The following is a 15,463-nucleotide window of genomic DNA, read 5'->3' as shown; positions in this document are numbered from 1 at the left end:
GTTTTTTGTAAATGTAAATTGCAATTGCACCCAGCAGGCACACAACGTCATATGATGTAGGTGTTTGGTTATGTTTTGGTTGCGACGACAGGGAGCAAAATCTAACGTCATATTAACAATGTAATGTGACGTCCATACAACGTCAAAGTCTAACATCTGTAGACGTTGATCTTAGGTTGGTTTTAGGCTGTGGAATCAACCAACCAAAGTCCATCGTCATCTAAACGTCATAATGTGACGTCGATACAACGTCAGTGTCTAACATCAGTAGACATTGATCTTTGGTTGGTTAACTTTTGTGCCATTAGCTAACCAAAATCCAAAGTCATCTTAACATTGTAATGTGAGGTCCATACAACGTCAAAGTGTTACATCAGTAGACGTTTTTCTTTGGTTGCTTCTGTGTTGTGTAATTACCTAACTTAAATTCAATGTCACTTTGATGTTGTATGGACGTCACATTATGACATTAAAGTCTAACATCATTAGCTGTTGATATTTGGTTGATAATAGCTTTTGGCATTAACACAATACCATAATCTTTATAAATAAACCACAGATTTGAGTTTTGAAAAACTACATTCTTGCATGAAAAACTGTTATAACTATCTTGCGATCAATTTTATTTGGTATTGGACATTTTTATGCTAACTGTAATAAAAATTTAAGTGAAGTTTATTTATAAGCTAATTTCGAGAGGATCACATGCTTTTGATTGCTTGCAGCCGGCCCCACATTATTCAATTTATGATTAACCAATCAGACGATTCCTAAGCCACTACAAGTACCCCAAGTTCCATATGACAGCCATCTTTGTTTTAAAGAACCCCTCCTTCCACCCCTACTTCTCCTCCTTTCCTAGATGGGTGGCACGGTGGCCCAGTGGTTTGCAATGTTGCCTCACAGCAAGAACGTCACTGGTTCTAGTCCTTACCAAGCCAGCCGACGTTTCTGTGTGGAGTTTTCTGTGTGGAGGTTTCCCCTGGGTTCTTCAGTTGCCTCCCACCATCAAAAAACATGCAACTTAAGTTAATTGACTAATCCATATCAGAATCATAGACATGCTCCTAGTAAGTAGTTATCTCTTAAGAGCAATCACTATCCGTTCATTAGCTGCTACAGCAGGGGAGTTCTCGAGTTCTACCTGAGCTCAAACTCCCCTCTCGCCTAGCAAATGGGAGGGAGCCCTGGGCTCGAGGAACTTATGAGCTCAGGGCTCTCTCCCAGGACAGCATGTTTTTATTATACAATACTTATTCTGATGTTTTTAAATCTTGCACTTAACAAATATCTTTATTTAGAAAAACAAAAACAAAAAAAACAAACAAACAAAAACGCAAAACTAATACCGAAACTAATAAAAATGAAACTAATACTAAGCAATTTCAAAATGTAGAAACTAATAAAAACTTGTAAATCTGCCTCTAAAAACTACATAAAGCTAACTGAATTTGAAAACAAAAAGTCAAAACTAATGAAAAAAAACAAAACTATTATATCCTTGCTGTCCACTCCACCAATAGCTGGAGTGTTGTGAATGCACAGGTGCTATTGTCCTGTGGCTGCTGTCGCATCATCCAAGTGGATGCTGCACACTGGTAGTGGTGTGGATAGACCCCCACTTTGGATGTATGGCCATACACGATAAAGGCAGTATATAAATATATACATTACATTATTACAATGTATGCTCGAAAATTGTCATAACACATGCAAATACATGAATGCATAAATCCAATGCAAGTTAAAAAAACAGATGCATATAGAAAAACATAAACATGTCTGAAACCAAAAATAAATATTTGTTTGAAAACACTGATAAAATTAGATTTGTCAAAAGCACCGAGCATCTCTTTCTACGCCTCAACGCGAACTGTCAGATTTAAATTTACGTGTGTTCGGAATGTTCTAATCACACCAGTGTGATTGTACATATGTAATGGTTAACATTCCGGTCATACTGATCCTTGTTGTTTGTTTATTTTAGCATTAATTATCTTACATTAAATTAAAAATTACACAATTAACATTAAAAGAGCTGACTCTATTCAGGAAGTCGTTGGGTTCATCACTTTTCGCCTCCCTCTACACATTTCCATTGTAATCAGTACTATTTGCAGTGTGTTTCTATATTAGCAGGTATTGTGAAAATGTATGTGTTTGTTGTCAAATTAATAAAGATATTTTCTCTTTGTTATTGTTATTGTCTTATTCTGTATTTTATCCGTTTTTATAAAAGGAGTGGTCCAGAGTGTATTTTTAAGGCTTGATTGTGTCACCTTATGTTTTCATATATCTTACTTTGATTATATAAGCTTCTCAGCTAACATGAAAACGACTGTCATATTGTCTAGTTCCTCTGAAAGCCCGCCTTTGTCAAATGTTTGCTTTATATTTTTTATAATTCTCTTTAGCTTTCTCTGCTATAACATTATAGCACCTCTGGCCACGCCCCTTCACTGTGCTGGGTGTATGCGCGTGGTGTATGTGCATAACTTTAAGGGTTTGTTGTCTCACTAACCCGGATGTATTTTTTTATTGTCCCCAAACTTCATTCGCTGTAGGCTTTGCTACCCTGATTCTGTAAAAGGCAATGTCCCCATATGCATTGATTTTTTAGCATAGGAGATGTTGTTTATGTTCAGACAGCTACATTACACATCAACTAAAGTTTAAAATATGATATCGTAGAAGACCACCCCTTTAATAGAAAGAATACTGAAAAATATTGTTCATTAGTTCATAATACCAAATAAATAATGAAAATGAATTTAAAAAATGTTATAAATGTTTATCACCATATATTCACTGCCAAAGAACAATAAAACACCATGGCCAATGTATCTCTGACCATTCACTTATGTTGATGTCCTGGTTGGCGTTTGCTTCAAAAACCATTGATCTATGGGTCATAGAGTTCAGATGACCCCTGACAGCATAATTACTTGCCCATCACTGACCTCATGCATGTTAAGTCACCTTTCACATGCGTCAACAAAGATCACAATCTTTATTTGATGGCTGAGAGCCCTAACGGCACTGCATAATGGAGTCAGTTTCAGACAACAAGGTGTTTTTGTCTCTTATCATAGTCACTTTGTCAGATTATTCTATTTTGACTGCTCAATTCTTGTTGTGTCATTGCAGATAAATATTTGAAACTATAATCTTCACTTATCTTTAACACCAACCAGCGAAAGACTTCTGGAAAGAACCAAATAAACAAAGCTCAATGAAACATCACAATAACAAATGATACTAAAAATACTAAAAAGATTAGATGCTGAAAAAAATGTTGACAGTTATAAAATTTTATGTTAGTTCACAACATCCTTTTAATTTTTCTGTCAAAAATGTGCCAAGTCTTACAAACAAAAAACAAAACAATCTATACAGCCATTATAAACAACCAGTTGGGAAAGCAGTCACCAAGCAGTCGCCTTTTTAAACTGTTGTTTCAAGCTATTTTGCACATCCACTTAAAAGGCGATTGATAAATGTGAATTATTACATAAGTTTCAGTGTCAGTCTTTTGTGTAAGAGTCTGTTCTCATATTTAATTCAATTTATGTTTCCCAGATAGCAGGCAGTAATCGGCCCGAGCTCGGCTGCCCTCCGGCGCCTCCGGCTCCGACTCGGCATCGGCGAGTGTTATCCGGGCCGAGTGCGGCCCGCAGCTCGCTCGCGCACATGCGGTTGTGATGCGGCTGTAAAGCACTGGCCCGATTCCGGTCAACCATATCCTGGCCGCTTCTGGCAAGGACTCGGCTGATGGCAACCGATTAAGTTCTTATTTTATCTAGTAATCTGTTAGCTCCACGTTTAATGATAATTTGAGAAAATATTCATGGTACGATAGCAAAAAAAAAAAAAAGAATATTTAGTGTGGATGGTCGCAATGTTTAGACGCAAACAAAACAATATTATTTATAAATAGATTATACATGTCATCTAGAGAAAAACTATGTAAAATTCGCTTATTTTTGAGATAGCACGCTCCTGTGCTGACTGTTTTTTTTTTAAAGCAGAAGTTGGTTTCATAATAAACACATACGTGACTAAACTCCTGATCCAAACTCCAATCCAGACGGTGGCGGTAATGCTCCAAAAAGCTGGTTGTCAACCACCATGGCACGAAGATCACAAGAAGAAAAAGTTTGGTTTTTCAAAGATTTCACGTGGATTCCGGTCAGAAAGGTAAGCTTTTTACTGCTTGTGTACTGTATAATTAGCGAATTTAGAGCTTAAAACATTTCCACGGTGTTTGGTTGTAACAGCGTTTATTAATTTAAAACAGTTTGATACGAAATGTAACTTGCTTTAAGAAACACGACTGGAGCTAATGTATGCTAACGCTAACAGTTACAAACACGTCTGAAAGTTCCTTTTCCTTTTACACAATGTTAGATTGTAACGTGTGTAGTAACTGAAAACTATTTTAATTATTTTAAAGAAACATGAAACGAATTTGTGTTTATGCTAACTTTGCGTTAAAGAAAGTTTCTGTAGACGAATCCATTAACTAACTTGGCAAAACGTGTTTTTTTTCCCTGATTTAACATTATAAAGTACCGTGGATATTGAAAAAATCATTGTACAGGCGTGTACTTATCCAACAGTATTAATTCTGTGATTATGTGTAAATAAAAACTAATCGTTTTGGATTAATAAAATATTATTGTTTATCTTGTTTATGCAGTTAGTCACGAAAATGATCGAAACTCGACTGTTTACTATTCTCTTTAAATTATCCAAGAGAAATATATTACTATGCACTTTAATTCATATGTGTTAGCCTATGTGAATCAATTATATCTTTTGTTCAAGCTGTAATGGTCAGTTAATGTAAAACTGAACGTCTTAAAGCAGATTTTGATGTTTTTTTTTTATGTTATTGACAGTGATAAATTCTGATTTAAATGAATGGGTAACAATATTTGTTGGTTAAGTCTTATTGTTCTTGTTTAACAAAGGTTAGTGAGATCATTTTGCAGCACATCACGACCAAAGAAGTCAATGGCACACTCTTTTGAACGTGAATAGGCATGTTATAGTTGTGTGCTAAAAGTCCATTATAAGCTGTAAACTGCTGATACATTTTCAACATAGATTGAGCTTTTCAGACATTACATTACTAATTGCTTCACAAACAGCTGAAATGGTTTATTGTTATTGGCTATCATCATCAAACATTTTTCACAATGGTAGGTTAATCTTCATGGGTACAGAATAATGCATGTGCTTGACCATCTTACAAATCTATGTCTCAGATTCATAAGGCTGTCACTCTGCATGAATCTCCGAATAAATCTTGTGCAACCTTCTGTGTACTGATTATTTACACTATAGGTATTATATGCATTAATTAACTTTGATAGTATTTCAGGATTTGAACTTTTCTTTACGGGAGGTTAACAACAATGTGATGTTTTATTATAGATGCATATGAGGAAGCTCGACTCAAACATCCACACGCAACTGTGATTTCTGACTGGTAGACAGATGAGGATGATGATCGCCTGTCATACATCTAAAGACAGAACAGGTTTGTTTGCAATTATTTTAAACACATACTGTCAACATTATGTCATTGATCTATTACAACCTGTGAGTTTTGCCCTGGCACTATACTAAAGTGATGTTTTGTTTTGTAAATGTATCTGATTAAGGGACAGTATAGACACATCTATACCGTGATGAAGAAAAATTACTTGGAACAAAGAGGCTGGATAAAAAGCAGGTATGAAGATTTCAGAAATCAAGGCAGCACCACAAGTACCATCACCATCAATGACTATGGCAGAAATCTTAAGACCACCATCAAGATGCACAGATACTGTACATTCCAGTACACCAGGCGTGTCCAAACTACGGCCCGCGAGGCTTTTTATAAATATCAATAGAATCTGGCCTGCTATACAAAAATGAACGTAATTCAATAAATAACCACCGGGTGTCGCTATTACATGCATTCAATTAAGCAGCAGTTCTTGTTATGATCTATCTATCTATCTATCTATCTATCTATCTATCTATCTATCTATCTATCTATCTATCTATCTATCTATCTATCTATCTATCTATCTATCTATCTATCTATCTATCTATCTATCTATCTATCTGTCTGTCTGTCTGTCTGTCTGTCTGTCTGTCTGTCTGTCTGTCTGTCTGTCTGTCTGTCTGTCTGTCTGTCTGTCTACACACAGTTGAAGTCTGAATTAGCCCCTCATTGATTTATTTCTTCTTTTTTAAATATTTCCCAAATGATGTTTAACAGAGCAAGAACATTTTTACAGTATGTCTGATAATATTTTTTCTTTTGGAGAAAGACTTATGTTTTATTTCGGCTAGAATAAAAAGCGGTTTAAATTTTTTCATGAACCATTTTAAGGTCAAAATGATTAGCCCCTTAAGTCTTCAGAACAAACCATTGTTATAAAATAACTTGCCTAATTACCTTAACTTGACTAGTTAACTTGATTAACCCAGTTAAGCCTTTAAATGTCACTTTAAGCTGTATAGAAGTGTCTTAAAAATATCTAGTCCAATATTATTTACTGTCATCATGGCAAAGATAAAATAAATCAGTTATTAGAAATGAGTTACTAAAACTAATATGTTTAGACATGTGTGGAAAAAAATGTTTAACTCTCCGTTAAACAGAAATTGGGGAAAAAATAAACGGTGGCTAATAATTTAGGGGGGCTAACAATTCTGACTTCAACTGTATTCATATATATATATATATATATATATATATATATATATATATATATATATATATATATATATATATATATATATATATATACATGTGTCTGTGTGATGTATGTAAAATTTGGCCCGCGATAACGTTTGTTTTTTTGCATCTGGCCCTCGGCCCAAAAAGTTTGGACACCCCTGCAGTACACCTATGAACATTTACAGTCTTTGTTCTAGTGCAGTTTGAGATCAAGACAGAACTTATTGCATCTCGTGATGTCTTTGTAAGAATTGAAGACATCACTAAATTTGTTAAGGTTTAATGCATGAGATTGTATGAGAATAAGCTACAGGTTGATTTATACTAATCTGTTATTTTTCTTTTTTAGCACGACTGGCTGAAGTTTTAAATCATGCAACGTCATAAAGCAGCAGCTGGGCCTGATTCTCACAAAACCAAAACAGACGTGATGAAATTCCAGATGTAAACACATTTGACCTTCCTTTGGCCAATTTGATTTGGAAAAGCTTGAAAATCAACTAAAGGAGCAGCCTGAACAAATGAAGAAACTGGTAAGTTCAAGCTCTTGCTAATTTCAAAGTGTTTTAAGTTTATTTGTTTTTTTTGATAGTTTTTTTGCTTCGTAGGTAGCCTACTTTTTTCCTAATTTTTTCTTTTTTTTTTTACATTAGTACTTGTTCACTACTAATTATCTGTTTATCTTTTAATCACACATGGAGTGAGGACAAATGTCCATACCACGCCACTGATAAAGAAGTGGAAAAATGCATTACAAGGTAGCTACAACTTGCCCCTGACAGGGATGGAGGAAGAAAGAAGAGAAAGCTAATGTGTCAAATGTCTACATCACTATTTTGTTTTATTTTTTTAAACAACATTTTAAGTGTATTAGGATGTTCCCTGATACTTGAACAATTTGTTTCTTTCATTTGCATTTATATATATATATATGTATATGTATATATATATATGTGTGTGTGTGTGTGTGTGTGTGTGTGTATATATATATGTATGGTATGTATGTATGTGTGTGCGCCAAATTCTGAAGAAACATCTTGATACATTTTTAATAAACGTAATACAAATAAAATTATAAATATAAAATTGCACAAGACGTGTATATATATGAAATGTATAATCATCTCACTCATGTCTTGCTGTTTGTGCAATTGATTTTGTTCAAGTTTATTTAAAAAAAAAGTTTGACTTTATACTTCTGCAATTATATATATATATATATATATATATATATATATATATATATATATATATATATATATATATATATATATATATATATATATATATATATATATATATATATATATTTGTTTGTTTATTATTATTTTAATGTTTTATTAAAAAATGTTTCAAGATGTTTCTTCAGAATTCTGCAGTACTTTTTACAAGTTTGACTTGGATATTTTAGGGATTGTCATTGGTATTTTTAAGATGTTTCTTGCTATATCTTAAATTGGTTTCTATATTTAGGTTTATATAAAATTTAGCTGTTTTTTTTTACAAATTTTTAATTCAAGTCTGTTGGGAAAACAGGGTTGTTTTAAAAAACATCTGTGTTTGTGTGTAATTTTTAGATTTTTTAAATCTTTCTGTGTCTTTATTGTGTTGTTTTATTGTTGTTTTTATATTGATATTCTTGTGCACTACAAAATTATTTATAAAATTTTAGTACTTTTTTTCATGCAATCAATAAACGTTTAACATTTATTTATTTTGTCATTTGTCTGATTATTTTCGTTACAGAAGATGTATGCAGTTTGCACTTTATTCAAAGGTTAAACGCAGTGCTTACACTTTGTGTTTACATTATAGCCTGTGTTTGCTTTTATATAAATTCAAATGGTTGTAATACCATATATCAAGTACCAATGTAATACCAAAAGGTTTTATAAGGTGTATAAATACGGAGTCGCGCCAGCTCCGGGCCGCAGCGCACATTACCCTCGCGCCGATTCCGGCGCGGATGCGCAGCGTCGGCTCGCTTACGGCCGCCGCATCTGGCCCGCTTGATTCGGGCCGGAATCAGGCAGTGAGTCCACAGGCATCCGGCCCGAGTCCGGCAGCCGAAGTTGGGCCGAGGGGTTAGTCTCCGGCAGGCGACAATCTAGCCGGAACTGGCCCGAGTGTATTTTGCTATCTGGGTTATGTCTATAGTGCTTTTACAATGTAGATTGTGTCAAAGCAGCTTATCATAGAAGCTCTAGTAAATTAAAACTGTGTCAGTACAGTTTTCAGAGTTTATTTATTTATTTATTTGTTTGTTTGACATGGACATCACAATTACACTGGACAACCAAATGCATTTGTTTAAGTGTTTTAGCAAACTTGCTAATTCTCAACATCTGTCCACAAGAGGCTTGAAAAAATTTACAAAATGGAAATATAATAAAAACATATACAAACATTATAATACTTTACATAAAATTATTGAAGCAAAAGCAAAGGTGACATGATCCAACAAACTAACAGTAGACTATTTGTGCAAACACTGCTGTTTTCCTTTAACCACTTTTTAAGAACACTACTAAAAATATTTAATTACTTTCTGATTTTAATCTAACAGGTAAATCATTCCACAGTTTGGCTCCCTTTACAGAGAAGACAGATTGACCAAATGAGGTCTTACACTTTGGCACTAGACAGTCACCATTAGCCGTAGCCCTTGTAACTCTGTCAGTTGTTTGATGCCTACTGATTAGATCAGAAAACAGGATTGGAACATGATTATTTAAACATTTAAAAACAAATTTAAGATAATTTAATGTCATATATATTTTTTTTTGAGTTCAGTGTTTTTCACTGCTGGAAGTCCAAACACTGAAGAGAAAATACATTGATGCGTGACCCTGGAGCACAAAACGTCTTATAATACATGGGTGTATCTGAGGGAAAAGCCAAGTCAATTCAATTCAATTTATGTTTATGTTTATTGAGCTTTTACAATGTAGATTGTGTCAAAGCAGCATAACATAGAGGTTCTAATAAATGGAAACTGTGTGAGTCAAAATGACTTATTTTTATTTTATGCCAAAAGTCATTAGATTATCAAGTAAAGATCATCTTCCATGAAGAAATATAGCAAATTTCCTTCCATAAGTACAATCTAAAAAAAATATATTTGTATTTTGTTCAAAATACTTATTTAAAATAAGCTGAAACAACACATTTTTTTTTAGGTTTTTGGGACAACTTAGGGCGTACTCACACAAGTACAGTTGCCTTGATCTGTGCTGAAGCGCGATTGTCCCCCTTCCCCTTTCCCCAGATGACCTGCACTCATCCTGCATTTTGCTGTCAACAATGATGCAACTATTCAGTTTACCAAGATGACAAGCTCTCTCGCTCATCACGGTGGAGATTGCTTTAGTCATATTTTTTTTGCATTAATTTTAGTCATTCGGGATGCAGTGACCCACAGTCAAATATTTTGCTGAAGTTTATGAAGTTATCCGTAAGTCTTTGTGCTGCATGTATTAGGAGGTTTGCTGATGGTGTAGCTGACGTGCAGCGTTTGCATCTTTAATAAACTATGACAGTTTGCATTGAAAAGTAAGAATGATTATTAAATTCATATGAAGCAGTTCCTTAAAAGTGACATTGGATTTGTAGTTTTGCGCTCAGGCGCTTAGCACTCACACTACAGGCATGCCACGCCAAAGCCCAACCAACCGTGCTCTGGCACACCTCTTCCAACCGGGCCAGGGCTGGCCAACTGAACCAAACATGGGCCCGATTTACAGCACTCACACTTGTCAAACAAACTGAGAAATGTGCCCGGGCACAGTTCGCATAGCCCAGTGTGAGTGCATCAAGTTCAATTGTTTCAAGTTCAATCCACTTAAAATTGCAAAAACTGATCATTTAGCTTAATTGCTTCATGTTGTCACAACACCAATCGATTGTGCGGAACTCAATTAGGTTAATTAAAATGAAGAATTAAGGTAGCTATTAAAAATGAAATGAATGGAACATAAAATAATGAAGTTGTCCCCATGAAAATTTCAAGAAATGTGTTGTTTCAGCTCATTTTAAAAAAGTAATTTGAACAAGCAGAAAAAACACATTCTTTAAGTATATCAAAACTAAAATGGCTTTAAAAAACTTATTTGCACAACTTTCAAGATGATTTTCTAAAAACAAATTTATTTCGAACACTTAGATTCCAGATATTACAATAATTGTATTTTGGCCAAGTATGATTCTATCACAGCAAGCTAAACATCAATCGAATGCTTATTTTTCCTGCTTCCAGATGATGTATAAATCTCAATTTCCAATAACTGACCCTTACTAATAGTTTTGTGGCCCAGGATGACATATCACATCTTCTTTAAACATTTAAATTGATCAAAAAAATCTAAATTTAAAATGAATCCATCACTTCTGTCAAAAAATATCTAAGACACTAAGAGCTCCTATATTATGAGAGATGTTCATGTTGACATCCACTGAAAAACAGGACAATGAAATAGTTATCTGACAAACACATTTTTAACTGCATGTTTACTAATAAAGAAAAAAAAAAAATATATATATATATATATATATATATATATATATATATATATATATATATATATATATATATATATATATATTAAAAAATAAAACATTGCAGTCTGTTGGGAGATGTGCATCGTTTAAAGATGGACAACATGTCTGAAGGCACTGATTGTTCTGAAACGGCTCCTTTTCCCATTAGACAGAAATATGAACTAACCTTGCTCGAGATACACCTAGCTAAAGGCACTTTTCATGATGACTAATGACCAACTTTGCACATCCAATGTGATGTTTTATGGAATGGATAATTTAAGTGAAACAATGCTGTATTTGCCTCTAAACCTCTTTTTCTGCAAAAACAAACACTACTTTGAATTCTATGTAGTCTGGAAAAAAATTAAGTAGTATACTGTAGCGTAACAGTTTGGTCTGGTTAATTGAAACATAACTATTTGTCCACTTCATTTTACATGACTGTATATTATAACTGCAATTAGCCTTTGCCAAGTGTCCTCTAATGCAGTTTTGCAAACTAATGGGGTTTCTGGATCCAGGCCAGTTCCATTCAACGAGAAAGCTAAGTCTGTTACCACAAAGAGTATGTTAACACAACAACATCCAGAGTGTAGAAACGCTTCAAGCCTAATGCCTTTGACTTGATATAAGTCTTAATAAGTGCCATCTCTCCTTGCTGTTTCTAAGAAATTAAATAAGTCATAATTAGATACATTAGTGCATTTAGAAGAATTGAACCAGGAGCAAAGTAGCGACTTACATAATAGGTGTTTACTCAATTTTTTAATAGAATACCACATAAGCTGTATTTACTCACACACCTAATATTAGTATGATGGTGTATTCAAGTGTACACCAAGTGTATTTAAGTGTAACCACTAATGCGGAAAGTCTGAAGTAATGAAAGTGTAGTATCAGTGAAAGTTCCAGATGCAAAATACAAAAATACAATTCTCTGATACATAGACACAATGAGTTTGCTATGAATACGTCATGCTTTTAAAATTCAGAACAGATTTCTAATAATAATAATAATATCTTTTTTATAGGCGCCTTTCAAAGCACTCAAGGACATCGTAAGCACATCATAAAAATTACAAGCAGTAAAATGAACATTTGGCATAATATTAAACCAGCAAATCATTAAATGCTATCCTAAACAAACAAAAACAAGTTTTTATCTGAGAATTAAAATTGGATATTGGAATTGGAGTCCACCTGGAGAATGTGCAAAGGCGGGGAATTCCATCATTTTGGTGCTGTACAACTAAAAGCCCTGCATGCCACCAAATGACTTCATCTTAAAGTTTGGAACAGATAACAGTTCAGCAGAAGATGATCTCAGTGAGCACAAAGTAGTGAACAAATGAAAAAGGTCAGAAGGATAATGAGGTGCCAAGTTATGAAGAGCTTTGTATGTTAAGAGCAGGATATTGTATTGTATACGATAGCGAACAGGGAGCCAGTGCAGTGAAAGAAAATTAGAGTTATGTGATCAGAAGCACGTGAGCAGGTAACTACTCCTAGCTGCTGAATTCTGAATTAACTTCAGTACTTTGTTGAGATAGTGAGGAGTGAAGTCTCGCAATGTTACGCAAATAAAAAAAAAGCAGAATGTGAGAAATTAATATGAGAATCAAACGAGAGCATGCCACCCAGTATAACCCCAAGACTTTTCATGTGGGTTGAAAAATTAAAGAAAATTAAAGGTAAAGAATTGAGCTTTGGATAAAACAGACTTAGTGCCAATGAAATGAAAACTTTTGGATTACATTAGCATTAATGTGACAACTCATATTGAAATACGTCCCAGGAGGTAAGTATTTCTGCAGTGTTTTTTTTTGCGATTCCACCAGAGGCGGCTGTGTACAAATTTCAGATCTTAAATTTTTCTTGTGAGTGTCCTTCGTGCCTGCTGTTCTCGCATAAATCCACCAGAGGCCGCTGTTGACTGACTGACTGACCGACCGACCAGCGGATATCCCCACCCAAGAATGGTCTGGCAGCAGAGTTGCACTTGTACCTTAAGGCTTGCAAGCACAGGCCCCCACGCTTCCTATGCAAGTGACGTCATTTACAATCGACACCTGCACCTGACACTTCACTTGAAATCAAGACAAATAAACCAAAAGTTTCCAGTTTGTTTGCGCTGACAGTGACGACATTGTCAAATAATTCTAAGTACTCAAGTTGTACACCATGAAAGACCCCCACCCCACCCGCCGAAAAGCAGTTTGTATATTCATCATAGGATTGGAATGCTTTAATGTAAATTTACCAAAGCAGGCTACTATTAACATTTATACCAGCAAAGCTCAGGTCTAAATATACACACAAAGTATTCTTCCAGTTATGAGAAAAAAAAAACACCAGGCATATATTCTCTGTTCTATTTTTTTATTTATTTATTTCTGAAATCAGAGAAAGTATTGTCAAAACATTTGAAATTTCTGCAGGCAGCCCAAACCCAGCTGTTGTTTATGCAAGCGCATGCCAAAAATAACATGAAAACATTTTTACCCATAAAACCGTCAGTGCTTAAACACATCTAGGACACAGGAAAACACTTGTATGTAACAGAAACAACATGGAGTGCTTTTCTTAGTAGCAAAATGGTAGAGTTATAATAAATAATTGGGCTTTCCCTGAAAAACAAACTCCCTGCACATCCCACACAAGCTGATCAATGCAGCATATAATCATCTGCCACCATCCACCTGGTTAGAAAACAGGGAATATATAACCAGAGCCTGAGATTAAAAATAAATTGTGCAGTAAATATCAGTCAGGGCTGCACGGTGGATCAGAAGTTAGCACTGTCACCTCACAGCAAGAGGGTCACTGGTTCAAGTCCTGGCTCAGTCAGTTGGCATTTCTGTGTGGAGTTTGCATGTTCTCCCTGTATTGGCCTGGGTTTCCTCCAGGTGCTCCGGTTTCCATCACAGTCCAAACACATGCAGTTTAGGTGAATTGGATTAACTAAATTGGCCATAGTGTATGTGTGTGAATGTGAGAGCGTATGGGTGTATCCCAGTACTGGGTTGCAGCTGGAAGGGCATCCGCTGCGTAAACCATATGCTGGATAAGTTGGCGGTTTATTCCGCTGTGGCGACCCCTGATAGATAAAGGGACTAAGCCTTGAAAATGAATCAATACAGGAAAGTTCCTATTTTGGGTGAACTATCCCTTATTAAATGTTATAATAAAGGCTCTTTAACAATGTATTGGAAATCTGGTTCAATTTGTTTGCCCTGTCCAATTATTATTGAATGTATATTGCCGTAAGGCCCTCCAGCCTCACCACCACTGGTCAATGGGATGCTTGTTCAGTCACAACTGAAGTTGGCTTAACTAAGTTGGCTTAGAGTGAATCACTGAATCAAAAAGCACGTCACCTGTCATAGATAGAACAATATGGTCATTATTAAACTATTTAAAAGATGTAGTACATGTTCTCACACAATTTTGAGAATCAGAACATCAGCTATTTCACAATTAGGACATTTTTTTATATTTGCAGAACTTAAAAGCAATGCATTCTAAAATTTCCAAAGGCTTCAGGCTGACATTAGTTTTTATGCTTCAGGTTTTATTGTTACTCACAGCTACACGTACTGTAAATAGCCTGTGTTCATATTTTGACATTTTTTATTTTACTATAGATTAAAGTACCGCAGTTTTTTAATAACAGAACCGATTTTATTTAACTATTAAAAGAACAGCACATTTTAATTTAATTATTTTTCATTCATAAATGAAAGTTGTTTTCATTCACCTGTAAGCACAGCACAGTGTTAATATTCAGACTGTATTCAAAATGTTTAAAGTATCCGACAATAATGAATATTCTAATTTTAATTAAACTGCCTCTTGCAGGGATGTACAACTGTAGGGTCCAGCCAGTTGGTCCAATGACGGTATCCACTGGTGGATGAAGGTTCACTGCATGTTCGGTCTTTCCAGTGCACAATGTTGATTTATATTAAACTTAGCTCATATCTGACTCCATTTTTAGTATGAGATGGTTTAGAATATTAATATGTTTATCCTCGTTTTATCTGACTCCAATCATAAAACATTGAGAAGATTATTTTGTTTCCTTTCATTTTATTTTAGATTATGATTGAATATTCTTTTGATTTGTTATTATACCTTATTCTCATTTACTCAGATTCCTATAGCATCTCGAGTCTTGCACCG

General features: G+C 34.7%; 1 protein-coding gene and 1 long non-coding RNA gene across 3 annotated transcripts in view; one reads left to right on the top strand and one right to left on the bottom strand.

Annotated features, from left to right (window-relative positions):
• kcnh2a (potassium voltage-gated channel, subfamily H (eag-related), member 2a) overlaps nucleotides 1–15,463 on the bottom strand; it is a 90,232-nt gene that overhangs the window by 36,126 nt on the left and 38,643 nt on the right. The window lies entirely within an intron of this gene.
• LOC137487821 (uncharacterized) lies at nucleotides 4,126–5,740 on the top strand. The gene is made up of 3 exons (XR_011006575.2): nucleotides 4,126–4,197; nucleotides 5,440–5,545; nucleotides 5,670–5,740. It is a non-coding gene; the product is annotated as an uncharacterized lncRNA (long non-coding RNA).

Source organism: Danio rerio, chromosome 2 (assembly GCF_049306965.1).
Source record: "Danio rerio strain Tuebingen ecotype United States chromosome 2, GRCz12tu, whole genome shotgun sequence".
Lineage (NCBI taxonomy): Eukaryota > Metazoa > Chordata > Actinopteri > Cypriniformes > Danionidae > Danio > Danio rerio.
This window is presented reverse-complemented; position numbering and strand designations above follow the sequence as displayed.